Source organism: Camelus ferus, chromosome 6 (genome assembly GCF_009834535.1).
Source record: "Camelus ferus isolate YT-003-E chromosome 6, BCGSAC_Cfer_1.0, whole genome shotgun sequence".
In the NCBI taxonomy this organism is placed as follows: Eukaryota; Metazoa; Chordata; class Mammalia; order Artiodactyla; family Camelidae; genus Camelus; species Camelus ferus.
The window spans coordinates 44,998,970-45,026,793 of NC_045701.1; the positions used below are offsets into that span (position 1 = coordinate 44,998,970).

Consider the following 27,824-nt stretch of genomic DNA (forward strand, 5'->3'; position numbering starts at 1 on the left):
GGACAAAACCCCCAGTTCTCCTTTTATAATTAATGTAGTATTATTTACAAGACTCCATTCACAAAATAGAGCTAATGTCAAACAGAAAGAATCAGCAAGCAGATGTAAGTATACAAAATTTATTCTGACCTGTAAAAATATATTTTACATTTTTTCTTAATTTGTATTTCTGCCAATCTGAAGGAATTACTAAAGGGCCAATATTTTGGCCAAATATGTATTAAGAACAGGCAAACTCAGCAAGTACCCCTCACCTAATTTCAGATCATAATTTGTGAAAAGTAGCAGCTGTTTAGTCATTTAATATTTCTTTCATTTTGCAAAATTTCATTGTTTCCTACCCATATTGATTTCCTCGCTAATATAAACCAAGTTTTGTTTCCAAATAAAACTGCTTTTCTTTATTCTACTCTTGGTGCAACAAATGACATGGTTCTGGCCAATTAAATATTTGCAGAAGTCTCTGGTGGTGTTTGTGCACGCAAGTGAATATTCTATATTATGTATGCATAGATGTGTGTGAGTGTGAGTTATGTTTGCGTGCATGTATCTATCCTCTATCTCTGTCCTGTGAGGGAAGAACTGTTACATTTAGCTCTTAACCTTTCTCCCTATATTTATAACTTTTCCAACTTGTGACTTGGTTGCAATGAGAGGAATTGAAATAGCCTTCTTCGGACCATGAGAAAAGATTCCACAGGCTATAAAAGATTCAGGAGGAACACAGGTATTTTTTGATCCTTTGAGCATTTGCTACAACTCTGTTCACTTAAGTCACAGTTTTTGTTTTGTTTTTTTTAATACTGGGCATCTCACAGGTATTTACTAGCCTGTCTGATCCTAATACACTAGTCTAAAAGCTGAAATATTGGAATTTTAAAGTACTTATGTGCCACAAATAATCTACATATTACAGATTTTATATAATCCTTATAGTAACATCTCATTTATCAACTCCATAATTTGAAACCTCTTTCAAAATTTACTGTTACAGCCTCTAATAAGAGACAGCATGGTGTAACAGAATTAACTCTAGCCTAGGAGTCAAGAGTTATGGTATCTTGTGCCAGTTTAAGCTCTATTCCCTTATCCAGCTTATACAAAATGGGGAAAGAACTTTACAAGCTGATTCAGCTAAAAGATTATATACATCAATTAAAATTAGGCTCCAATCAGTAAATCATACCAAGAATTGAAGAGAAAGCATCGGTATTTCAAATTTGGCTGAGTAGACATAGATGCTTTATTATGCATTGTTTTTAATGTAGTAACATCTTATAAATGTATATGGGAGATTTAGCAGATCTGGTAAAAAAAAATTCAAATCCTGTAGAAATTATTAAATCTTATCATGGGAAAAGTAACAGATTTTAAAGGTTGAAACAATGTGTAATTCAGCAACTTGGTGATAAGCTGATTTTTTTAAACAGATTTATTGAGCTGTAACTGACATATGAAAAACAGCACACATTTAGTGTATACAATTTGGTGAGTTGGAACATATGTAAACATCTGTGATACCTTCATCACAATCAAGGTAAAAGACATCTCCAGCACGACCCAGAGTTTCCTTGTGTCCTTTTGTTTTTGTTTTTGTTTTTGTTATTTGTATTGTCTGTTTGTGGTAAGAAAACTTAACATGAATGCTACCCTCTTAACAAATTTTGAAATGCACAATACATACTGTGTTGTTAACTATAGGCACCACATCGTACAGCAGATCTCTAGAATCTATTCATTTTGCATTATGAAAACATTATACTCATTGGACTACAAGTCTCCACATCCCCCAAGCCCCCGCCCCTGGGAATCACTATTATATTCTCTGCTTTAATAAGCAAGGGAACTTACTTGTGAGGCTTGTCCTGGAGTAGATCTCCATACTCATCCACCAAATCGTAAACTTTATGCAGAAGTCTTAACGGGGTTCAGTCATGTATACCATCCAGATGGTCTCAACATCTTCCGCCCTCGAGGCTGTGTCCTCGAGGCAGTTCCTTGTTTGGGAATGGTGGGTGGAATGTCATTCCAAGGATGGGACAGGAGTGAAGAACATTTATGACCTAGATCCAGCTTATGGGTAAACCAGTGGTTTCAATTACCTCCTCCAACATTCCACCCCTCAAGATCAGCTCTTGTAATCTTACATCACCCACTCTTCCCCAGTGTGCCCTGAGAGGTCAGCAGATTTACATTAGAATCGATTGAAGTGGCTTGTCTGGGGGCTAACTGTTTGCATTAGAGGCAGACACTATAGCAGTAATAGAGGCACATGCAAGATAAAATACAGATAAAGATAATGATTACCAAAATTCTCATTGTTTCAAGCCATAGGGTTAATTCTTTTAGAACAGACTAACTGTTAGTGCAAAAAATCAACAGCCAAACTACTCTGAGTTCAGCCCTCTGACTGCTGCAGTTCATTCTCGTTTCCAAGAATCTGTATATCAGACATCAGCGAGAATTTCTTTCATTCCCCTCCTACAGGCCACAAGGGCCAACACGGGAGCAGAAACAAGGACATTTGGAGGGCCTACCAGCATCCAAATTTTCAGGTACAGTGGATGGCAGACAGGTTGCTCTTTTGTTGCATATAGGCCACTTAGTCAAAGTGGGAGTTTGAGCCATGGGAGAGGGGGGTCAATGGGACATATTCTTAATTTACTCCATGATAGGAAGGGACGTTCTCACCATGATATGTTGTTCCTTTCTGAGAGAGCTACATATACTGCTAGGAGCTGTTGCTCTGTGGGGATATATTGGGTTTCTGTCCCCTCCCAGAATCCTAGGGATCCTCTCTGGGACTCAAGTCCTAGGGATATTCTTTCCTTTTGTAGTTTCTGCCACAGTGCCCACCTCATACCTTTTACAATCATAGACACATCTAATTCAGGTGGTAGCCCTGCTTGGGAGAAGCCCAGAGTTTTAATCTGTTTTACTAGTATTTTTGCCTTCTCCAAGGCAATTGATGTTTTGATCCCTAGTCCCATATGTGCCTTCCCTTTATGAGGCAGTATAAGGGACAGAGGCAGTGTGCTAGGTGGGGAATAAAATTCCTTTAAAACTTCAGAATTTGTAAGGAGGCCTGCATTTCCTTTATGGCTTTAGGAGTTGGGTAAGCTTGCATTTTATAAGAAAGGAAGGAAGGAAGGAAGGAGGAAGGAAGGAAGGAGGAAGGAAGGAAGGAAGGAAAGGAAGGAGGAAGGAAGGAAGGAAGGAGAAGAAGAAGAAAGAAAGAAGAAAGAAAGAAAGAAAGAAGAAAGAAGAAAGAGAAAGAAAAGAAAGAAGAAAGAAAGAAAAGAAAGGAGAGAAAGAAAGAAAGAGAGAGAAAGAAAGAAAGAGAGGAAGGGAGAGAAAGAAAGGAAGGGAGAGAAAGAAAGAAAGAGAGAAAGAAAGGGAGAGAGAAAGAAAGGAAGGAAGGAAGGAAGGGAGAGAGAAAGAGAGAAAGAAAAAAGAAAGAGAGAAAGGGAGAATGGGAGGAAGGGAGGAAGGAAAGAGAAAGAAAGAAAGAGAAAGAAAGAAAGAAAAAGAAAGAAAAGAAAGAAAGAAAGAAAGAAAGAAAGAAAGAAAGAAAGAAAGAAAGAAAGAAAGAAAGAAAGAAAGAAAGACAAAGAAGGAAGGAAAGAAGGAAAGAAGGAAGGAAGGAAGGGAAGAGGGAGAGTAGTCTGAGTTTTACTATTTAAAATTTTCCTTTCATTTCATTGTCAATCACCATAATATCCCCTCCTTTGCTTTTTTCATTTTCCCAGGGAGTCTGCCTCTTAGCATCCTAATCAGGCTTTGTCACAGGCCCCTGGCTCTTCATTCATGGCAATTTATGCCCTCCTGGCCTAACAAATGTCATGCTAAGGTCTTGAACTTATTATCCTGCTCTTCCAGCTTCTTTGCCATCCTCAGAGTTAGCAGAGTAGTGGAACACTGCCTGTCTGTCTCTAACCTCAGCTTTTCTTTGAACTCTCTAGTTTGAGCTTCAGCCTCTAGGTGGACATCCATGTCCAGTCCAAATGGCCACTGTAGAGGCCAGCCCACTACAGCAGCCACTCTTTTCTCTTCTTTGCCACAGTGCATTATGTGCCATTTCTCAAATAAATGCATTAAGGCAGCTGGTGCTTTCAGAGCATCCCTGTACTCACGCAGCTGTCCACAGCATCTAATATACAAGTCACCCCTCCCTACACAGAAGTCCATGTCCTGCCTGGGATTTCCTCCAGGGAATCTCTTTCCCAAGTCCCATTAGGTCTCCTGGCTGGCTCACCGATTGTTGGTTTGTAAACTGGCCCCTATTCATGGAGGGCAAGAAGAGAGCAAAGAAAGAGGATGATCATTCCAGACTGGAGGTGGCAGTTTTAATAAACAAGGGAACTTATGAGTCTTCTCTTAGAGTAGATTTCTACAACTACTCACCAAATCTGTAAAGTTTCATGGAAGACTTACCAGGGTTTAGCCACATATACCATCCACATGGTCTCAGCAATAACTTACACTCTCAAGGTTGTGTCCTTGAAAATGGCTCTCACTGTGAGAACGGTGGGGAAGGTGTTCATTCCAATCACAGAGGAGGGGGTGAGGGCCTCCATTTGTCCACGTCCAGTCTCTGGTCAGCTGGTGGCCATGTCCTCCTGACAACCGACTCCAGCAACTCCTCCAGGTGGTTAACTGAATTTAACTGTAAAATATATTTGAAAATCAACTCATATGCTCATTAAAGTTGAAAGTATTACATTAAATTAACATTTTTTAAAGTGTCAGAATATGAATTTCTGGTACATTTGAATTAACTTCATTTTAAACAAATCAATATTTCATAACGGTTTTTAAAATTTTACACTTTACCATATTTCTTGACTGTGCCTGTTACTGACAGTGAAAAGCAACATAAATCAAAACATGGCAAATTCTAGCTCTATTTTAGGTATACACAATTTTTATTTATAATTACTTGAAACCTAAGTGACCATGCTATGCTGAAGGATATTCAAGTCATAGTGGAAATGCAAGATAATTCAGTAAATTATTCTCTTCTGTTAAATTGTGCCTTAAACAAGAAACTGTATTTTGTAGTAAGTCACAGTGCTTCTGTAGCATTTCCTCTCCAAACCCAAGAATTAAATTAAAAAAAAAAAAAAACTTAAGTATAACTTTTGCATTTTTTGATGTTTACTTTAAGAGCTCATGAAAGTCCCATCAAGATTAATCTTATACAGCATATATTTATATATTTAGGTTCAATTTTAAGAGTTGAAATGAGTTATTTCCTCTTACTATATTACAGAATTTTCATGATGGGTAGATTTTAGTTATTGTCTACTGTCTTGTTGGATGCTGGCAGCTTCGCCACCTCTGATGTAACCTTCATAGATGTGTCAGTATTTAAGAACCCAGAGCTAACTTGCAAGATTGAGATGGTATTATTTTCTGATCCACTTTTTAAAATATCAAAGCAACTCAGAAAATAATACATAGTCAGCAGTTAATTTGCACAATAAATTATGACTTCTTTCCCAATTCTATTCTAGTATATACCTCTGAAATTCCAAGTAGGTAGCCATATATTAAAATATCTACTGTTTTGCTTTACTTTTGCTCACTTTCTTATATGTGACTCTATAATTACTTAGAGACACCTGCATTGTCTGTAGGAGAAATGGGATTATTAGAACAAATTTCTAAGAAAAATGTCAACTTAATGTTCAGCTTTATGGCTAAAAAATGCTCTTGAGATTCACAGCATAAATAAACCCATTTATTTTAAAGTTTTGTTTTTATTGTTGTTTTGGAAAAAAATTACTTGAGAATAAAAAAGAAGGTAAGGATAATATACAGTTTATGACACAGTTATTATTCTATAGAACTGAAAGAGGGAGGACATTGTGAAGTATTTTTAGAGCTTCGGATGAGGGCATCAGACCTGGGAATAACCACACCCATGGAGACAAGATAAATCAAGGGAAGGCTGTCCTCTGATGTTTCCAGCAGCAGAGAGCTATGTTAAGGTGAACCCTAATGATACCTGAAGACCATCTACGACATACTGATGTGGATGACAAATTGCCTGTACTGTGTAACCATGTCAGATGGCTTCTGATTACTGTGAAAACTGGTTTGTGACAATGGCCTGCATCGGATCTGTGGAATATCTTGCAGAATCACTCTTGATGATTAGACATATGAAAACCTAATGATGAAAAAATGGAATTATAATACGCATATATGCACACACACACACACACACAACACACTCCTCACTATTTTTATTCTCTTTGAAAGAATGTTACAGTTAAGTTGAAAGATTTTACCATTCACAGTACTTTACTTCTTTTTCTGCAAGGACTATCCTAACTAGACCTTGTCCTTTGCATTTGTAATCAACCTTTGATATTTCCAAAGTAAGGAAGAAATACTAATTTTACCATCTCTTCATCTCATTCCTTCATTTATGCTTCTAGTCCTTTAAAGTTTTGTCTAGTAGCCTCACAATATTTACCATATTACTTCTTTGATTTTATAGCCTGTAATTATTTCTTAGTGTCAATCATTATCAGTGAAAAAGTTACATCTTCCAAAATTACTCAAGAATTTTCAGGCATCATAAATCTTTAAAAGGTAGATAAATTGTGACAGAACTGAATTTTTCAAAACCACATGACCTGAAGCAAGTACTACTTTTCTTTATAATTTTATTCGGGTATATTTAAATTTCTATTTATAATAAAATAAACCTTAATGAGGAGATCCATGATGCACCCTATGACACTGGCATAGGTATTATAACTATATACCATCTTAATAAAATAAGATTGGGTTTATTTTTGTAATAGTGAAAATAGGGTTTTTAGGTATTACATATATGAATCACTGGGATGAATGAGAAGTACAATTTCATGATAGTGGAAACTACCTTCAGAAATGCACATGCGTTCTCTTATGTCAATTATAGATTTTGTTGTTTTCTATACTCATTAAATTGAAGAGAATTTTAAAATTGAAATGTTATAGATTATCTTAATTTTCTTGTTTATATGCAAATGAGGTAAAATACGCTGACTATGGATAGAGTGAAATTATTTTTGGTCATGCCTCAAGAAAACCATTTATCTCAACATTTCCAGGGAAAATAGGAATCATTTTAATTGCAATATTATTGTGATATTGCAAAATCATAAAACCACAAATCAAAGTCAGTAATTTCTGCCACATAATATGTTTCTGTTGTTTAAAAAGGAATTGAGAAAATATCTGATATAAAACATTAATTATTATTTATGGTATAGTTTCATTCTAATATATATTAAAAGTTCATATATATATGAACTTAATTTGACAAAACTTATAATCTGATTCTTCCTATTTTTGTATGTATACAAATGCATTTTAATTTATTTTCAATTAAAATTCCACCTTTTTAATTAAAATCATATAACCCTTAAGGACAAAATGTAGCCCATGAATTGTGAACTGCTACTGATTTTCTTGGTAAATAAATTTGCTTTTTAATGTAAATGTTTCATATTCCCTGTTTTATCTTACTGAAAATGTCTTTAATCAATACTTACATTTAAATATTAAATAATTATTAAATAATTAAATATTGTAGACCCTCATTTCCCTAAATTTCTGTTTTTATCCAAAAATTCTGTCTTCATTAACTAGCTAGTCTTTCTACTGGAACTGTTAATAATAGATTGAAATCAAACTATTTATTTAAAAGTAATTTGTGTAGTCTTTCGTAGTGATGTGATATAAAAATATTTGCTCTATGACTGAGAATAATGTGAATGATTTTTAGATCTTTACTTATTTTTGATGGGATGCAGTATACCATCAGTGAGAGCCTCTATTTCACATTATCAACATTTTGGGGGCCAAAATTGATAATCCTCATGATTTACATATTAAATTTAACTTTAGCTCTCATATGTTTTTTAAATTTTTAAATTTTTAAAATTTTATTTTATATTAAAGTGTAGTTGATTTAAAATGTTAGTTTACAGCAAAGCAATTCAGTTATACATACATGTAAATACATACGTATATTTCAGATTTTTTCCATTACAAGAAATTGTATTACAAGAAATTGAATATAGTTCCCTGTGCTATACTGTAGGTCCTTGCTGTTTATTTTATATATAGTAATGTGTAATCCTAAACTCCTAATTTATCCCTCCCCGACCCTTTCCACTTTGGTAACCATTCTGATAACATTTTGATTACCCCTGTATTCTAATAGCTAAGAATAAACAAGTGTATTGGAAACTCTATTGGACTTGGTATTAAAATATTCGACAGAATGTCAAATTGGATTTCTGGTAAAACTTAGTTATTGTTAAATCGCCTTGGTGCCTATTTTTATCATCCACAGGATTAATTTTAAATTACAAGTGTAACAATGCCATAAGAGTGAAAGTGCTCCAAATAATAATTTGTATTTTGAAATAATTTTAGACAATGTTAAAATACTTTGCATAGTTTTAGTGTAGGCAAAAATGCTTGAGGATGCTAAAAAAATAATAAGAGGACAGCGTGTATTTCTTATTCCAAAATCATTTACCAAGCATTTACAATCTGCTACTGTTGTAAACACTGTGGAATTAGTAAAGAATTATGATCTCTGCCTTAAATTAACTCAGTCTAGAGGGACAAGTAAGCACAAAGTTACAATTTAGTATGAAAAGTATTGTGTTAGAGATTGTTTCAGATATTAGCAAGGAAAAACCCATTGTTGGGTTATCAAAAACTTCTATGGGGATATAGAATTCTGACCAACAGAGCCTATAAAATTAAAAGTAAAAAACAGATGTTAATTCAACATCTTTGCTGCCCTTACGAGATGTGTCTTTTAAGTTAATGTATTCATCATATATTTTTGGAAAAAATAAGACTAATGTTGGCCTTAACTTTCTTTTTATTTCTTAATTTTAAAATAGCATAAAATCAACACCCATCAGTGTTTAACATATTTATTATGTTCTGATTAGAATCTTGAACAAATTAGAATCTGACATTTTATCCCTTAACTTTCAGATGGGAAAATTTTGATTATATTTCATTAGAGTAAACAGAAAAAGACAAAATGTTTCTTTTTATATTTTACAAATTGAGCCAATTCAGCTATTAAGGAAAAAATGACTGAGTCAGTTCTTTTTATGAAACCAATATTTTCACCAGTTATCAAAATCTTTACGTTGTTGATTAGCTTCTTAAGAACAAGTCTATCCACCTTTTCTTACTGATACTGAAATTAAAATTTTGGAGGGAATTTCCATATAGTCCAGATCTCTTACTTCTTCAGACTAAGCACTCATAATTCTTTTACTGATCCATGAAAGAACAGGTTCAAATCCCTGAATTTCCTTTGAGTGGGGGATCATTTGATACATTACTAACTCGCCTTGACATCAAATTCATATAATTCTTTATTTTACCTATACCTATGTGAGAGAAAACATTTTCTGTGGATATTCCAGTGATACAATATTGAGATGTTTAAAGTTTAACTTTGAATAAACTAGAAATACTGGGAAATGTTTAGCATTAACATGCTGCAAATAGTATACATTTTTTGTTTACTTCAGCATTCTGCTTGACCTATGTCTAATTTCCTCCACCTAAAAACTGAATTATTCTTGTCATCATTATTGACCTTTAGTGAAAAATTAATCCATATATACCCATTAATAATGTTTAAGTACATAAAATACTGCTTCTCGCAAGTAACTCTGAAAATAATGTCTTATGTCAAAGAACCAAAAATGTGGAAAAACTTTAAATAGGTTATTTCTCAGGGGTGGGATTACTGACAGAGCTGATTTATGTTTTATAATTTGAATCATTTGTATTTTTTAACAGCAAGCATATTCCACTGCAATAAAATTCTCTTTTTGAGTTTATATACTTTCAAAAGATTAATTCATCAGAATGGAATTCTAAGGTATCCAATGCCACATTATTTCTGATATTAAAGAATAATTTAAATGCTTATTACCAATAGAACAATTAAGTATATTTTGTTAAATTCATGCAAATTAATATTATGTAACTAGTTTTAAACACGATGTCTTTACATACATTTTGATTCAGTGATTTTACTGACAGATTTCACTGAAAGATAGCTAACTAGACTGAAAGATAAACAGATAGATAGAAAATAGAAAAATGGACAGACAGATTAGCTAGCTAGCTAGACACAAAAGGTAAATAGTTGTACACATAGATACAAATACACATATATATGAGCAATATATATTTCATATATATAAATAAGTTAAGAGGCTGGTATACAGATTGACAGACAGACAAGCACACAGACTTATGAAAAGACTGACAGACATAGAGAACTACAGATGAAAGACATACAGAGAAACAGAGGGATGGCTAGATGGATAAAGAGACAAATAGAAAACAGACAGACAAATAATGACATAAATATATTCAGATAGCTTGATAAATAGAGGAATAACTCATACAGAGAGAGAGAGGAATGGCTTTGTATTACCCTAACATCTGGGGACAGGAATTTTCTTAGGAAGGCATAATAATTGTTCAGGGGGAAACTGTTAATACTTGAAGTAGAAGGCGACAGATCTCAAAATGTGTTTCTCTGGGGCGGGTCTCAGAGTAGTGAATAACGTCAAAGCTGAAGATTAAACTAACTTGAAAATAGAAGTAGATATGATAATAAACTATATTTATATCCAAATTATAGGAATGAACTTTAATGGGGTCATTATAATGAATATTAGAAATGTAAATACTACATCTATCATCAAAAAAAGAAAAACCAACCCAGGAATTTTTGGAACAGTCCAAACTTGCATAACATCTTTTTTCCCATGAGAAAAAAGGAAAACAAACAAACTTCACAACTCATTTTGTCAGACTAGTGAACTCTTGGTAACAGAGCCTTACAGACTAGGTAAAAAACAAGCATATCATAGGCCAATCTTAATACTGCACATAGATACACATTTCTGACACAAGGTATTCACAAATTTTTTTAAATAGTATTCTAGAAATTAAATGCAACTTGCTTAACCTGGAAAGGAAAACTATAAAAAATTTGTAGCAGATATTAACTCAATGCATTAAAATGCTAAAAAGTATTGCTTTAGTCAGTATCAAGAAATATATTTCAATCTACTTTTCTATTTAACATTGCAATTTTAGGCAGCAGCTTCATAGATGTGGCTTTGAGCATTAAGCAAATAAAATCAACAAATCAAAAAAATCAAGATACTATTTACAAGTACAACAAAATTTTTTAAATACTTCAAATAAGTGTAAAATATGTTCAAGATCTTATAAACTTTCAAAAGTGTTTTGAAAGATATTTTAAATAGATCTCAATAAATGAAGTGACATACTATACTTATAAAGGAAAATGTACTAACATGAAAGTGTTACCATTTCCCCAATTTATCTGTAGATTTAATGCAATTGCAAACTCATAAATAAGATTTTCATGAAATGTGACAAACTGATTCTATGACTTATATGAAGATCCAGCAGCTGAAATGAGCCAAGATGTTTTGGAGGGAACAAAGAATGGAAATTTGCCATTATGATTTATGCTAATTATGAAACTGTAGTATTTAAAATCATATGTTATTGTGCAGGGAAAAAATTAAGTGAATAAATAGAACAGAGATTCCCCCCCCCCCCAAAATGACCAAAATTCTCTGCAAACCTAACTAATAAAATAGGTGACATTTCAAATCAGTGGGGAGAAGTAGAGTGCAAATACACAGTGCTGGGAGTAGATAAACAAGATTATACTGTATAGCACAGGGAAATATATACAAGATCTTGTGGTAGCTCACAGCGAAAAAAATGTGACAATGAATATATGTATGTTCATGTATAACTGAAAAATTGTGCTCTACACTGGAATTTGACACAACATTGTAAAATGACTATAACTCAATAAAAAAAAGTTTAAAAAGAAAAAAAGACGCAGTGCTGGGAAAATTGATTGATTACCATACACTTACAGAAAGAAATTTGATCTCTTCCTGACACTTTACATACATTTAATTTCAGATTGATTATAGATTTAACACTACTTCACTGTAGTTACAGGATAATTTCTAAATAAGACATAATAAAATAAAACCACGAACCATAAAGAAGATTGATATATTCAACTACATAATACTGAAAAGAGTAAGTATAAATGTCACAAATATATATTTACAATTCCTGTCATAATATTTATATTTTTAATGTAAAATAATTAATATTAATAATAAAAAACAAGAGGCAATAGGAAAATGGAAGAACGATACGAATTATTTCATAGAAGCACAATATTGCAAAAACATGTAAGACACTCTATCACAACTGAAATTGAGACATGCAAAAATAACACCGAAAGATAAATGTTCACACTCACCAGTCTGGCAAAAATTAAAAAATTAATTAAGATAGTACTAAATGTTAATTAAGAAGTGATCTTTCACTGCTAGCCATAGTTTAAACAGTTATAAGTATGTAAAAACAGTTTTCTTTACTAAATATAATTTAAAATGCACATATCCAATGACTTAGAATTCCAATAACAGTATGAGCTATGAAAATCTTTTATAAGTGATCCAGTAGATATATGCAAGATTGCTCCTAGTAACATTATTTGTAATAAATGTAAATCTGGACACAACCCAAATCTCCATCAACAATAAAGCAGATAATTACTGTTTTGTTACCCTCTAGAGAATCTCACTCAGTAGTGGAAATTAAGGAACTAAATGGATCTCAAAACATCAGTATGGAGAAAGCAAAGAGTATCTATTTACAACATAATTCCAGATACATATGTGTATCTAACTAAGCTCAAGGGAAAAGAAAAGAATATGTTTTTTATGCAATAATATATATGTGGAATATCAGCTAGAAATTGTGTTAAACTCCTACTAATAGAGACCTTTTTATGGCAGCTCAAATAATTTAGGATTTCATTTTGCAGCTAAAAGAAAGCTGGAGGTAGGTAACCAGGGACTGCAGGGAGATTCCACTAAATTTCTTTTATAAAAATGTTGCTCCTTACTTAACATTGCCTCTATGTTTAAGTTCAAAAGGTGATTATTGAAGCTTAGACATCAAGAACACATTCTAGATAGTCATAAGAAGAAGAAGAAAAAAGGACAAATAGAAAAAGAATTCTCCTGGGAGCCCCATTCAGTGACTTTCACTTAGATCTTTCACCTCAGAGGTCACCATTATTTTCAAAGGAAGCTAGAAAAGGCAGTATTTCAGCTGAGCACACTGTCACCGGCAATAAAATCAGGGCTCTGTACCATAGGAGAATAAGAAAAAGGAAAAAGTAACTAGCAGTCTTTCCCTTGTACAGTTGCTGAAAATAGTGCTCTACTTTTAGACTTTGGCTAGCTTCTATCAACAGAGCCTAAACATGTATGCATGACACACCACACTTAGATGGCTTAGCTGGAACAGTGGCATTGTCAGGTTCTAGATGTATACTTTATACTCCTTGCGGGGAAAAAAATTCATTTGCCTTTTATTACCAATGTATAATCTGCTTCTTTTTTTAGAAGGAAACAAGGCAGCTTGGCATATCTCAAATGAACAGAGAGACTTATGTGTATTTTCTGCACAAACAAAATAAACTTAGCTTTAAATTATCTACTGTAAGCTCTCTGTATTTATTCATAAGGTAAAGAAGATGTCAGTGAGAAAGCACTTACTGTGTCTTCAGCCCTCTGGTTCTTAGCATTCAGAGCGGTTTCTTTCTGGGTTACTACATCTCATGTGACAGTCTCAGAACAAATTTTACATCGCACAGTGTGGGTAAAAAGAATACACTTCATAGGTGTAGCAAAAGAAGAAAGCTTTTGGGTTTCTCATCCCCCTGCTGTCCCCAGAGAAGCATACTGGAGCCAGGACACCCTGTTTATTCATAAGATCTGTCTATGCATTCCCTGGGGGATCCTTTCTCTCCCTACTGCTCTGTCTTCCTGTAGGGAAATCATGATAAGGCATATTGTCGGAGGAGGGAAAAGTTGATTTCTGGGACCCAGAAAATCTATATTTCAGTGCCTTTGGTTTAGAGGAATTGTGTGGGAAAGTCAACTGCCCAGTACATGTGGGTCATAGCCACTATATTACTATGCTTAAAGCCTTGAATGCCTGAGCAAACTGAGCTCAGGGATGTAAATTAACATGTCCGAAGTCACACATGCAGTGAATCTCACAATTTGATCTACAATTTGAAAGCTCATAGTGCTATTCACTGTGCTGTATTGTTTCCTAATCTGATATGACTGAAGCAACCATAGAGTTCCATCAAATTCTATTTACCCTAAATTATTTTTTCCAGAATTTATTTATTTTTGAACAGGGTTTTACTCACATATACACATGTGCACACACGTATATCTGTATATGAATATGTATGAATTATTCATAAATATATATCAGTAATTCAAATACCTCAGAAAAGAAGCAAAAAGAAAGCATGATATAATATTTGAAGTCTGAATATTACAGTTAATAAAAGCTACACTACAATTTATTTCCATTTTCCAAATTTCTGTTTATTGAGCTTTATAATAAAACAATAACGCAAAAGTCAAGAAATCTAGAACTTCTGCAATAATCAGGTAGGAGGAGGAAATTCGGAAAGTTACAATTAAGGGTTTGTTTTATTGTTGGAAGAAGACTTAGTAAAACTGACTTTGAAATACAGTGATTTGATAAGTTTAGCAATGGTTTAGAGAGTGAGGTAGTCTGCAACTGTTTGGCTAAGTTGGTTAATAACTGTTAGTCAGAACTGTTAATTCACTCTTAAGAACAGCTAGTTTCAGTTTCACTGTAATGAACTGTACTGGTCAGCCTCATCAGCCACGCTGCAAATGCAGGCCTTTGATTAGAAAGAAACTGTGATGGTAGAATACATATGAATCATAACCAAATTTTGCTACTACTAAATAAAATTTAAACATCTTATGTATTATTAGTGCTATCTTCTTATGTAAAAGAGTATGTTTAACCACAAAAATAGATGTAAATAAGAAAACATTTTGTCCTACGGTTGATCAAGTTCACAGAAATGTAGAATTATCAGATGGACATCACTTGATTGTTGTTATTTGTACTTGGGGAGAATTTAGATTCCAGATCAAAGACACTGTTTATCTTCTCCCTTATTAAACTATCTTGATATTCAACGATTGATAGCAGAGAAGACCGAAATCTTCTGATCATCTTAAACCATTACATAGCTATTAATTTTAAGTTCCCTAGTAAGATTTCCACTGCAATATTTTGATAAAGGGATATTAATTCATCCATATGAATTTCACTCTAAGTCTGCACTTCAGTGGGACTGCTACCACAATGCAAACATGCTTCACTTTGTGCATAGATAAATCCATGTAAAGCTGAAGCAAAGCAAATGCTTACAATCATAACTTTATAGACTATTATGTTTAGTGTCCAGGGACTTTAATTTCTTCAAGGATATGACATTTCAGGAATTCAACAGAAGCTGGTCTGCAGAAGGGCCAAAATTAACCAAGCAAACTTTACCTGCTCTCTTCTGTGCATACTACACAAGGCCGTATGAAATAGGCCCAAAATCAACATAATTAAAGATCTGTAGCTTAAATCTTCTCATAAAAATTGTTGACTTGTGAGTGAAATAGCATATTATATTACCAAGAAAATAATGCTTATGTCATAAATATTTTGTAGATTAAGGAAGTTTTTGAACCCCACTTTTCTTCACTTTTGCTGCAAAAGAAATACACTTTTTCTTTTCAGAACTGTCCTCATCTCTTGGAAGACTTTTGTTTCCAGGGACTAGACTTTTATCTGCCAAGATCCTAAGACTTACAGAAGTCCTAATGATCCTTGCTTGAGAGGAGGGATTTATTATATTATAAGCTGGTAACTAAATCTGTGTGTACCTTCTATATGGGGATATATATCTTTGAAAGTGCTCTACCTATTCAATAAAACTGCAGTAGCATACTTCACTGAGATTTAATGTGCTTTTTTCTCTGTTAGGAGAGTAAAAATAGAAAAGAAGCATTTTTTTTCCCTCTCCCATTCTACACTCTGTACAATTAACCTCAGGTTATTTCTACACACATCTTAAAAAGCCTGTATTTTTTCCAATTTATTCTCCTCCAGTCATAGAAATTTCTCCTCTACTGTCAAACCTGAACCATCCTTCCTCCATCACCAGTTATGGATGAAGACCTAGCATCTGATATCACTGTGAGTATCAGATGCAGTCGAAGGTAACTTGCTTGTATTCCCACCACTGTACACACTGCTGCTTGCTTCTGTGCCCATATATCCTCGCCTTTTTTCTGTTATTAGGCATCTGACATTTTTGCTTCAATCAAAATCCAACTTTTCCCCCTCATTCAATAGATCTCATCTTCTCTCCCCTAGTCTAAGGCCTCAGTAATTTTTTTCAACTACATTAATTTTTTTGTCCTACATGGTGAATTCTCGTCTCTCTCTACTGGATAATACCTTCAAGCCTACAGACAAGCTGTATTATTTTTGCATTTAAAAATTTTACATTTCCTCCTAGGTTGTCTCTCCTCAATTGAAAAAAAAATATATATATATATATGTTTAACTGTTTACTCTTCTCTATTTGAATATGCTCTACAAACTTGACACATTCAAAACCTTAATCCTGGCACTTTTTTCAAAGCATGTACGTAAGCACCACCTTTTTTTTTTCACCTGTTTTGTTCACGTGGCTTCTAACCGGTCTCCCTGCTTCTGCTTTAGCCCTCTAAAGTCTGTTGTAAACCCCGGTAGTCAGAGGAACCTTTTAGCACAGGGTGGAGGGAGACTACGTCACTCCTCTCCTCAAAGTCTCCAGTGACCTCCTCTCCAGCTTATGGTACAAAGTCTTTGCCATGGCCTTTTCTGGTCCCCCACTCCACTCCTCTTTTGCTCCAGATATTCTGGCTCTCTTGCTTTTCTTAGAAAATACCATTTTAGTATTTTTACAGTTATTATTCTATTTTGAATACTTTCCTTTTATATAATATCTATTCCACTGCTTCACTTTCTTCAAGACTCTACTCAAATGCCACGTTACCTGGGTCTTCCGTGTCTTCTGTACATAAAACAGAACACAGACACACATTCGGAACTCTTCATCCTCTTTATATAATGTGTATCTCTTCAAATAATTCGTTTACTTTCTATCTTCAGACAAGTTCTTTTCCCGTTTTGGTTCTTCATATATTTCAAGTGCTTTACTGGTGCCTGGCACATTATACGTTCTCGACATGTATTGTTAAACGGATGGATGCAGTAATGTTGGAGTATTCCAGATTTGCTATTCCTTAGCTATCTAGTTCTAAGGAATTAAAAAAAATCATAACTTTCTAGGCTAGTTTTAAACTTTGAAACAAGGGAAAACCATTTAAACCCAATTCAACTAGCTTAATGTATTTATACCATCTTTTTAGGCACAAAGTGCACTTTTCTTTTAATATGTGATTATCTTGTTATTGTTGGTAACATTTATAGACAGTAGGGACTAACAGCAGAAATTATAAACAGTATTCAGAAAGGGGAAGAAAAATAGGAGCAGTGAAAACAAACGTATATGAGGATAAATGACGGTGGAGAATAGAATTGACCACAAAGTAAGTGAAAAGTCACATAAATAAAATCCCAAGAGGAGTGAATTTTTTGGTGTGGATTCCTTGAGGATTATTAGACCTCAACACAATACAAGATACCTATTCAAGAAATATCTACTACAAAATCTTACTAAAATATAAGAACTGAAGTTACAAGAATTCACTATACCAAGTTCTCCATTGAAAATGAGATTTTTTAGAATTACTTTATTTAACATGGCAAGAAGCACCATTGTATTTTTAAAGTATTTTAATTTAAAACCTTATTTAGATAACTGTGAGATAACGGAAAACATATGTATGGATCTCTTCCCCGCCTCCTGGCTCAGCACTCCCAAAACTCTTGTCATGGCCTAAGTGGTAAGAACAGCAGGGGCACCTACTCTCCCAATGTTTGTCTGAGCCTGTCCCCGACACAGGCCCCCTATAACCCTTGTGAAGTCCTCAGTGATGAGAGCGCTAGCAGCATCTGCTGATCTGATGAGATACTCTGTGTGGGCTTCTGGATGCCTCCTGGATGGCAGCTGGTCGTCAGAAGGACCAAGCCATGATTAGAAGCTTGGAATTTTTTAGCTCCACCACCCATTCTCCAGAGAGGGGAGAGGGGCTGGAAATGACATTGATAATTGTTTATGTCTATGTGAGGAAGCCTCCATCAAATCCCAATAGGATACAGTAGGACTTGGGAGAGCTTCCAGGCTGGTGAACACATGGCACAGTGCTGACCCCTGAGGAGGCTTGGAAGCTCTGTGCCCCTTCCCACATGACTTGTCCTATGCATCTCTTCTGTCTGGATGTTTATCTGTATCCTTTATCAAATTCTTTAATGAACTGGTGAACATAAGTGTTTCCCTGAGTTCTGTGAGCCTCTCTAGTGAACTGCCTGGATCTGAGGAGTGGGCCGTTGAAACCTCTGATCCATGGCCTGGTCAGAAGCACAGGTGATAGATAACCTGGGCTTGCGATCGGTGTATTTGTGGTGGATCGGGGGCAGTCTTATGAGACTGAACCCTCAACCTGTGGGATCTGACATGAACCCAGGTAAATGGGGTTAGAATTAAGTTAAATCGTAAGACAACCAGCTGGTATGTTAGAGAATTGCTTGGTGTGGTGAAAATCCTCCACACGTTTGGAGACTCACAGGGAAGAAAGACATAGTAGGGAGGAACTGGCTTGTTTCTTATTTTGGAGGGAAAAATCTGTGGGTTTTTTCCTTTACAATAACTTTTGTGGATATGTACTTTTATACAAAAGGACTTATTTTCTGATATTAAAGGGCCAGTGAGACATGATTAGATTCTATTCTATGCACAGTCATTTTCATGGTTGTCTTAACAACATGGAAATTACAGGTTTGGACTTATAGCATTTCTATCTAAAATCATCATAATTGTGTTCACACAGACCCTTGGGAAATCACAGATATAAGGATCTTTAGGTAAGATGGGTATAAATAAACTGCATTAAATATTTTATTAAAAATGTAAGAATTTTATTAAATCACCAAAATATTGTTCAGTTATAAAATATAAATAAGGAAATAATAAGGACTCTGGAAACAGGGGAATTTAAGGAAAAGAAACATCTAGCATTAATCTATATACTTTGGACTCTCCTTGAACTGAATCTTTCCTTATTTGTCACAAAATTACCACCAGTGTTTTTGCTCAGCTGGCCACCTTTTCCCATAGAGCAATTACAACTATGAGTTACATACAGGTGTTAGACAACCAGAGTGTAACTGTTTTTTCCCATTTGTAGTGGAGGCAAGTGGAGGCTTAGATATCAGCGGCTAATGATTTACATTCAAATAAATGTCCTTAAAGCATCCTTCATCTTATTCTTAAAACTCTTTCTTTTTTTCCTCTTTCTTTCTCTGAGGTCAGAAGCATTTAGAGAAAATATTTGGAGAGTTTTCTTTTATTTATTAAAATTTGTCTTCTATTTAATAATATGATGATTTTTACCTTTGAATCAATCATTTATTTAGTGAATATTTATCAAATATAAACAAAATACCTGATACTCTGCTTGTTGCTCAGGATACTACCGAGAGCCAGAGAGAGTATGTTCCTGGGCCTATAGTGATCAAACCCTAGCGAGGAATAGTGTTAACCAAGGCACCGAGACGATACTATTGAATGTACTTAGATAGCAGCCACAGATAATAGAGGAATTAAATGATTGATTTTTGGTGGAGAGGATGTGAAATGAGTGAAAAATTGAAACAAATGGGTAAGTTTTTATTGCCAAAAATTTTCATTTTGACAAATACAAGTAACTTAGGCCTACATTACCCTGATAATTGTTTCCATTATTCCGCTTTGCAGATATAAAGTAATTGAGGGGGCAACTGTAACAGCTTGAGGGCCGTCATGATGGGGCTGCTGGCTTCCCTGAGTAGGTGAGGCTTGAGAGAGAGCAAGGCGGGGGCCGTAATGTCTTCTATGATCTAGCCTCGAAGTCATGCACCATCGCTTCTCAAACAGACTGTTGGTTACATGACCCTATTTAATGTGAGCGAGGACTGCGTAAGGGGGTGGATGCTCTGAAGTACCACCTTGGAAGCTGGCTACCACATTCAGAACCATTTCATTTACTCTTTCTTTGAGATAGTTTCCATTCAAAATCTGTTTTACTTAAAATGAGTGGTGATTACACTCAGCATGTTTGCAAATCTGTGTAACAGATGCTATCTTGTATGGAGTTAGATAAGTTCTTCTAAACCTTAAGGCAAGACCCTCAGTTGTACTTATTTTATTTATTATGTGATCTAAATTATTAAAAGTCTGTCTCTGTTTTGGAAATTCCTAAGTTGTCTTTTGTCCCTAATGTTAGCATGTTTTCATGCAGTGAGTTTGAAGTTTAAAATGGTATTTTTTTAATTTACAGATTGCTTTTTCCTAACCCTTTATTTTACATATGAAGTTACAAGATCCAGAGAGGTCAACTAACTAAGGTTGTGAAATTTGGAATAAAATTCAGTTATCATGACCTCTAATCCTTTTCCTTTCCTTTACAATTTGCTAGCAGCTGAATAGATTTCAATAATTTCATGCCAGTATAAGAAAGTATTCATAAATTTAGAATTAGAGATTTGCAGGCTGTTTATAATGGAACACTTCACAATGCCAACAGCTATAACTCTTCCTGTATGATTACCTTGTTTTCATTATGCTGGCATTTCAGCTCAGCATTTCAAAGACCTAAAACAATGAAATAGGACTTCCCTCAGAGAGAAAACAGAAACACTAAAACTGTATAGGGAAAATTGCAATTTTAGAAATGTATTAATTTCAAAGTTCTGACAACAAAATAAAATTTTAAGAATCTGTATGATGTTGTTTGACATGCCATACTGAACAAATGGTAAGACTATGGAATCATCAGATTTAAAACAGACACACATATGTTTTTCCTTCAGCCCTTCATGTCTACTTAGCCACGTAGGTTTGAAAATATCATTTATTCTTTTTCAAAAGGAAAGATTTTCCTCTTCCCAAACCAGCTTATTGGTGCTAGAAGCAGTATGCTTAAGGGTTGAATCACGTTAGGAGTTGTGAATCAACCATAAACTGAAAATTAATTTATCAGTGAACAAAAATAATGTGGATACAATAGTGGATCACCAGCTACTAGACTGAATTATCTGCTTGGTGTGTTAGCATATGATAGAACATTTTGCGATTCTTTAGCACTTCCTTTGTTCTTGACTTTTTATTCTTTACAGTAAGATTTAAAAACAAAAGAAAATGCCACAAAGCTAAATAAGATAAAATTACATACTGGAATACCTTAAGCTTTGCTTTTAACTGATTGTCTTATCAGAATAACTGCTCTGCAGTAGCGCATCTATAAAATGACCATAATGGAAGGAACTGATTGTCTTATCAGAATAACTGCTCTGCAGTAGCGCATCTATAAAACGACCATAATGGAAGGAAGAAAACAGAACTGCCTTTTAATTTCCAAAGTAAATGCTTTGTAAAGAGGGAGAGACTTCTGTTTGTAGTCAGAATTTAGTATTTAACATTTAGTATTTAATACCAAATATATTTCAGAATACAGCTCCACTTTAAAATAAACATTCATCTTAGAGCAGTTTTAGATTTAGAAAAAAAACCTGAATAGTCAAAAGGGTTGCTATCCACCCCACACCTAGTTTTCCTTATTATTAATATCTTAACATTAGTACAGTACATGTGTCACAATTATTAAACCAATAGCTATGTATTATTATTATTATTAGCCAAAGCCCACACTTTGTTCAGATTTCCTTACTTTAAATGTCCTTCTATTTCCGGATCTCAGCTAGGATATTACATTACAGTTAGTCACCTATCCACTGATGACACTCTTGGCCATGAAAGTTTCCGTGAGTTTTCTTGTTTTTGATGACCTTCAGAGTTGTGGTCAGCACTGGTTAGATATTTTGTAAAATGTGTCCCTACACAAGTATGTTTGGGTTTTTTCCTCATGGTTAGACTGGATTATTTGTTTTGGAAGGAAGACCACAGGAGTAAAGAACAACACTTTTCAAAAGCACATGTATAACTGATTGATCAATGTTATTATAACATCCCATTCTATTCATTATGAGTTCAACCTCATGTTTTCATGACTTATCATAAATCCAGACAGTCTCATTACTCAAGTGTGTGGGGTTAACTTGATTTTTACAAAGTACAGATGCCTACAGACGAGATCGATAAAGTCTATAGGCTTTTGTACGTGTTAATAAAAAAGTCTGAATAAAATACCAGTTTTCTTCATAAATTTTGGAATTTGAAGCCCTGAAAATTATATTCAACTTGATGACATAATATAAATGTCATCTCCATTTATTATAAATCTATAAATACTTCATGTTATTTTTTCAACCAGAATAAATTTCCTAAGCTAGATTCTCTATGAATTAGTTTAGTGATCCCTTATGAATGGTATTTATTTCAAATTTTATGACTTCATCTATAAGATTTTTTCTCTCATAACTAGTAAAATTCAATTTTGATTAAGTTCTGAATATATTAACTATGTTGTCTATTACTTTTGCATAATTATTTCCTAACAGTGGAAATTCAGAGGACATGTATATGCATATAAGTCAACTGCTGTGGAGGTGCTAACTAAATATATGAAATGTAAGCACCTTTATGAAGTATAATAAAATTTTGAATTATACTTAACATTATATTTTAGCTATCATATAAGTTAATAATATGTAAGATAGGAAATCAAGTTTAATTTTTTTTTCTTTTGAATCTGTTTTCCTCAGAGTAAGTATTATTGTTAAGACTGAGAGAAACTGAAGAATTCTGTATAATGTCCCTCTATATATATACAGTTGATACAGCAGTAATCACAATGGCTGAAACATTCCTTTGCAGAAAGCATCCAAAGCATTTAATTTTCCTTTGAAAAGAGAGGTTTTAAGAATGAATGTGGAAGCTAGTAACTGCTGGCAGTACTAGTGGGTTGAAACACTTGACCTTGGGTTAAGTATAGTTTGGACAAAGATTCTCAAATTCAGCCCAAGATGTTGTTAAAACACAGATTTCTGTTTCCCATCACTAGAAATTGTGATTCAGTTGTCTGGCAAGGGACCTGAAAATTTGCATTTTTAACAAGTCCCAAGTGATGTTAGCGCTGCTCTTCTCCAGCCACTTCATACTTAAGAACCAGAGGCTAGTGTATGAGATATGCTGATTTAAAACAAATAGACTGCCAGTTATCTCTCCAGCAAAAATGAGTTCCTTTATGATCAGCAAAGGATTGTAATTCAGGGTCTGTAACCAAGGCAAGGCATTTGCAAGTCCCTAGCATAAAGAGAGAATTCTCTTAGAAGAAAACAAATTTAGAGGGCTATAGTAAACAGAGTCCATGGTTTTGCAATGTCTGAGTTGTGACTCTCTTGTTAGCTCATGCCAGGAAAGAAGAGAAGATCTTTCTTCTTCCTGTAAGTATTACAGGGACCAGAAGGAGAAGAAATCTCCTTTCTTCTTCCTTCAGATAGTTGGACTCTGCAGTCATCATATGGCTTGACAACTCCCAATTTTGGTCTCTTGACTCTATTTAATTGCAGTTGCTGTTTATTACTTTTTTACATTTCCCCCTTTAGGTCTTTTTTAGGCCCCAAATTCTATGTTGTTCTTTTCCTCCCATAAAATAGGGTCGGGGTTGTTGTTTTTAAGTAAAACACACAGAGGTTCGGCCATAGAGAGAAATTTGGAATCTAATGTCTGCAATAGCCAACTAATCCTAGGAAATCTCATAGTCGGCACTTAGATTTAGTTTTTGGAAAACTTAGAACACCATGAAACATGTCTGGATCTAGGTGTAGCCCTTCTTCTGATATCAGATGCCCTAAATATCGAACCTAGGTTTGGGCAAACTGCAAGTATTTTTTGTTGTTGTTTTTGGCAACCTCGTGTCGCTTTAAAGGTTTCAGCTTATAGCTTTCAAGCTCTATCAAGTACATGCTGTCTTCCTGTGAAGAGGGAAGAGAACAAGCACAAAGAAGCAAATCACCCATGTACTGTAACAAAGTAGAGCCCTGGGGAACTTTTCATCATCTAGATCAACTTTCAGGATTTGTGTGAAATAAGGACTCTCAGTAAAACCCTGAAATAAGGACTCTCAGTAAAACCCCAAGGCATTACTGTCCAGGTGAATCGCTTTTCTTCCCAAGTGAAGGCAAAAAGGTATTGGCTAACTTCATCAACTGGAATACCAAAGAATGTACTGAGTAAATCCATGACAGTAAAGAATTTGCTTCCAGTATGAAACAGCAAAAGTATGAGAATCAGGAACAAGAGGATGCAGAGGGATCACAGTGTTGTCTATTGGTTGCAAGTCCTGGACTCACCTCCACCCTCAGGCTTTAGGCTTTCTCACCAGTAAAATTAAAATATAAATGTATCTCACCATATAAAATATACAGGGACCAGCACAGGGGATAATAAGATCTTGAGCCTTGTAATCTTCTATTATGGCTTTGTGCTTTGAAGGGCTTCTCTACATAGAGGATATTGATTAAACGTGGGCACAAGTTTTGAGAGATCTCTTTGAATCTTGATGGGATGTGCTCTGTGAATTTTACCAATATCAGCTGGAGATTTTGTACACAAGGCTTGTGGTAGCTGTCAACAGGGACAAATGATCAGAATTTCCAGAATCAACTCTAGTACTATCAGAGATGGAGCAAGTAAAAGGTGTCAAAAGAGCATTTAGTTAACTTGGTTGGCTGTATGAGGACCCCTGTAGAAATCTAGAATTATTTCCCCCTTTAGGAGAAAGAAACTCTGGCATGATACTTCTCTAAGTCTCTGCCCAATAAATGGATGGAGGCAGAGGAACTAAGGAGAAAAGGGGGAGTATCTCTCAAAGGCCTACACAAAAGGGAACAGGTTCAGCGACGGGGACCCATAGAGGTCTATGAGGCATCCTATTTGCACTGTTTTGTACTCTGGGGCAGGGACTGGTTACAGCAGTGGGGTAGAGCACCAAGAATGTGGCTCTGGTGTCAGTTAGGGCTGGAAGAGGCTTATCCTCAATCTGGAGAAATGTTTCTCTAAAATGATTCTCTAAAAAGATGGAAGATTGGGAAGATCCCCTGTGGTTCCTTGGAGCTCTATCATTGATAACTGGAAGGGCATTAGAAAGGCTGCTTTAAGGGTTGAGGGTGGCTGAAGACTTAAATTTGTCTAAAAGTCTCTTTCCATGTCCTGGCGCCTTGTGATAAAGGCAGAAACTAGGAAGGTTTTGCTTTCATTTAGAAGCCTTCAGTTGCGAGATCTGAAGATTAAGAATTTTGGTGGTCTTCTCTGGAGGTGACTCATCTAAAGTATGAGAGAGCTGATTTGCTGGATTAACTAAATCTGGAATGGACATAGTTTCTCATTCCATCCTGGTCCTTTTTTACTAAAAGGGAAAGGTCCTGGTTCAATCCATTAATTAAAATAGAGTTAGAAGCTACCTAGGAGGTATCAACATCTGAAGAAAGCCAGAATTTTCTTTAAAAATAATCTGAAGTCAATTTGTTTACCCCAAAAGGTAAAGACCCCAGTTCTTGTCATACCCGAAAGACAAGTTTGCAATCAGGAGATGGTGCGTTGTGCAGCGAAAGATTTCAAAGATTTATTCAAAAGAAAAGGAAAAAGTACACCCCCAAGAATGGGAGGTGGGCTGATCCAAGGGAGGAAAAAGTGGTGATTTTTGTCCCCCCTTTCTCTTAATACACTCGCCTAGAGGTAGTCTCTTGATTGATTGATGGCTCTTGTCCATGGAATTCTTAGTCATGTTTGGGCCCTTGGCACATGTCCTTACCCATAATGTACACAGAAAAACTCGTGAAGGGGGTGCCTAACTGCAATATTAATTATAACACAGTAAACATTGGTCATGTCTGGTTAGGTTAAGTCCTTTCTGCTACCGTGCAGTCGTGGCTGTTGGGTTTTAACCAGTTTTGGGGGTTTTTTTTTTTGGTCTAGCTTTTTGGGTTTTTTTTTTTTTTTTTTTTTTTTTTGCTGGCACTTATTTAGAAGTTAAGTCCCTTTATGCTGGAGGGGGCATAATGCCACCTTCTGGACCATCCTCCCTCCCCTCCACTTACCTAACTACCTAACAAATTGTAACAGTCATAAATCATTCATCAGATTATTGTGTTCAAGTCTGAATTTTGTTTCAATGCACAGGCTTTGGAATGGCCCTAAGAATTGCCTGATGAAGTTGCCTAGCAATTACCCGAGCCCAATCATGTAATAAATTAATAGGCTGGTTTCCCAGTTGTTATTCCAGAAACCTTTCAGGAATTTCCCCAATTAGCAATTTTCATCCAATGCTGGGCCTGGGTTTTACCAGCAAGCATATGACTGGCTGGTACAAATCAGAGAAAGGTTGGTAAGTTTGAAAGACTGTATTAATTCCTCAGCAAATTTTGTGAGGCTTTTTGGTTACTATGGGAAAATCTTTGATGATGGCTCAGTTTAGCTTCAGTCCAGGGAATATAAGAATTAAGGGTTTAGCATTTGGATCCTTAGATGCTTTAAGGGATAGATTCTGATAATTTCTGAGGATAATGGAATGGGGAGAGGTTCAGAGAAAAAGGGAAGTTCAGGGAGAGAATTAGTGTGGGGGAACTGAGGGTACAGAGGAGACAGAGGTGGTATAGAAAGGAAGGAGGAAGTCGAGGCCTCCGCATGAAGAGCTGAGGGAGAAAGACAAGATGGTGCCTGAGGCAGAACTTGAGACAAAGGAGCCAAGGAAGAAGAACATGAGGTTCTGGAAGCCCATTTTATCTTTATTTAATCTTTCCTTTGCATCAGTTAATCTTAAAGTCATATTTTATAGAGACAGTTTTAGGCTTCTAATAACAGTTGGGAGCCAATGAAAATAGGCATTCCATTCCATTTTGGAAATTTTAGAGCTATGGTAAAGTAAGTTGGGGGATTTTAAAACTTCCCCATAATGACCTTTGATGCTCTAAATTGCCTTTGGTTAGGTTGGTCCATTTGGAAATGTACATGAGGAAGGACTGTGGTTTTCTAACATAAAATTGGCCAGGGTTTCTGTAGCGAGAAGGGAGTGCCCTTAAACTATTGAGATAACTGGGATGCCATTGCTCAGAGGCTTTTCTCTAGAGTAAGAAAATAATTTTCAAACAGACTAGATAGCTCAAATAGCCTACACAGCCAAATAACCTGCAGGTCTAATACCAGCCAGCTCGAAGGGAGTAATCTGATCCTGGAGAAGCCAAACCAGAATCTGCTCAGTACAGTCCCTGTAAAACAGCCCCTATTCCAAAATGAATGGTCCAGAGGCTAGCCAGTTTTAGTTGAGACAGCCTGATTTTAAAATCACCCTGAAGTGTCAAAAGTGTATGTACACACCAAAAACAGCCTTGACCAGAAAGGACAAATTCTTAAAATAGATCTTGAATAAAACCTGGAGGGTTTTTTAAATTGAAAAGAGGGTAGAAGCTGGGATCCAGGAGAAAGATTTACCCTCAAACCCTGGGGTCAGCAAGAAAAGCAGTGAGCAACAATGGGCTTAATGGGTTCCTTACCTGTTTGCTCACCAGCCTCAGAGCTGTGAAGGGTCTTCTCTGGATCCCCGTATCAGTCACCAAAATGTTGACCTAAAACAAAGAGATCGCCCATTGATTTTTCAGCAAAAATGGGTTTATTTGTAATC

The 27,824-nt window shown here is 35.2% G+C and overlaps 1 long non-coding RNA gene across 1 annotated transcript; it reads right to left on the reverse strand.

Moving 5' to 3' along the window:
- Positions 1 to 1,295: 1,295 nt before the first annotated feature.
- On the reverse strand, positions 1,296 to 27,760 carry LOC116664245. Its single transcript, XR_004320663.1, has 3 exons — positions 27,697 to 27,760; positions 4,483 to 4,666; positions 1,296 to 1,997 (listed from the first exon to the last, which is right to left on the reverse strand). It is a non-coding gene; the product is annotated as an uncharacterized LOC116664245 (long non-coding RNA).
- Between the last annotated feature and the right edge of the window lie 64 nt (positions 27,761 to 27,824).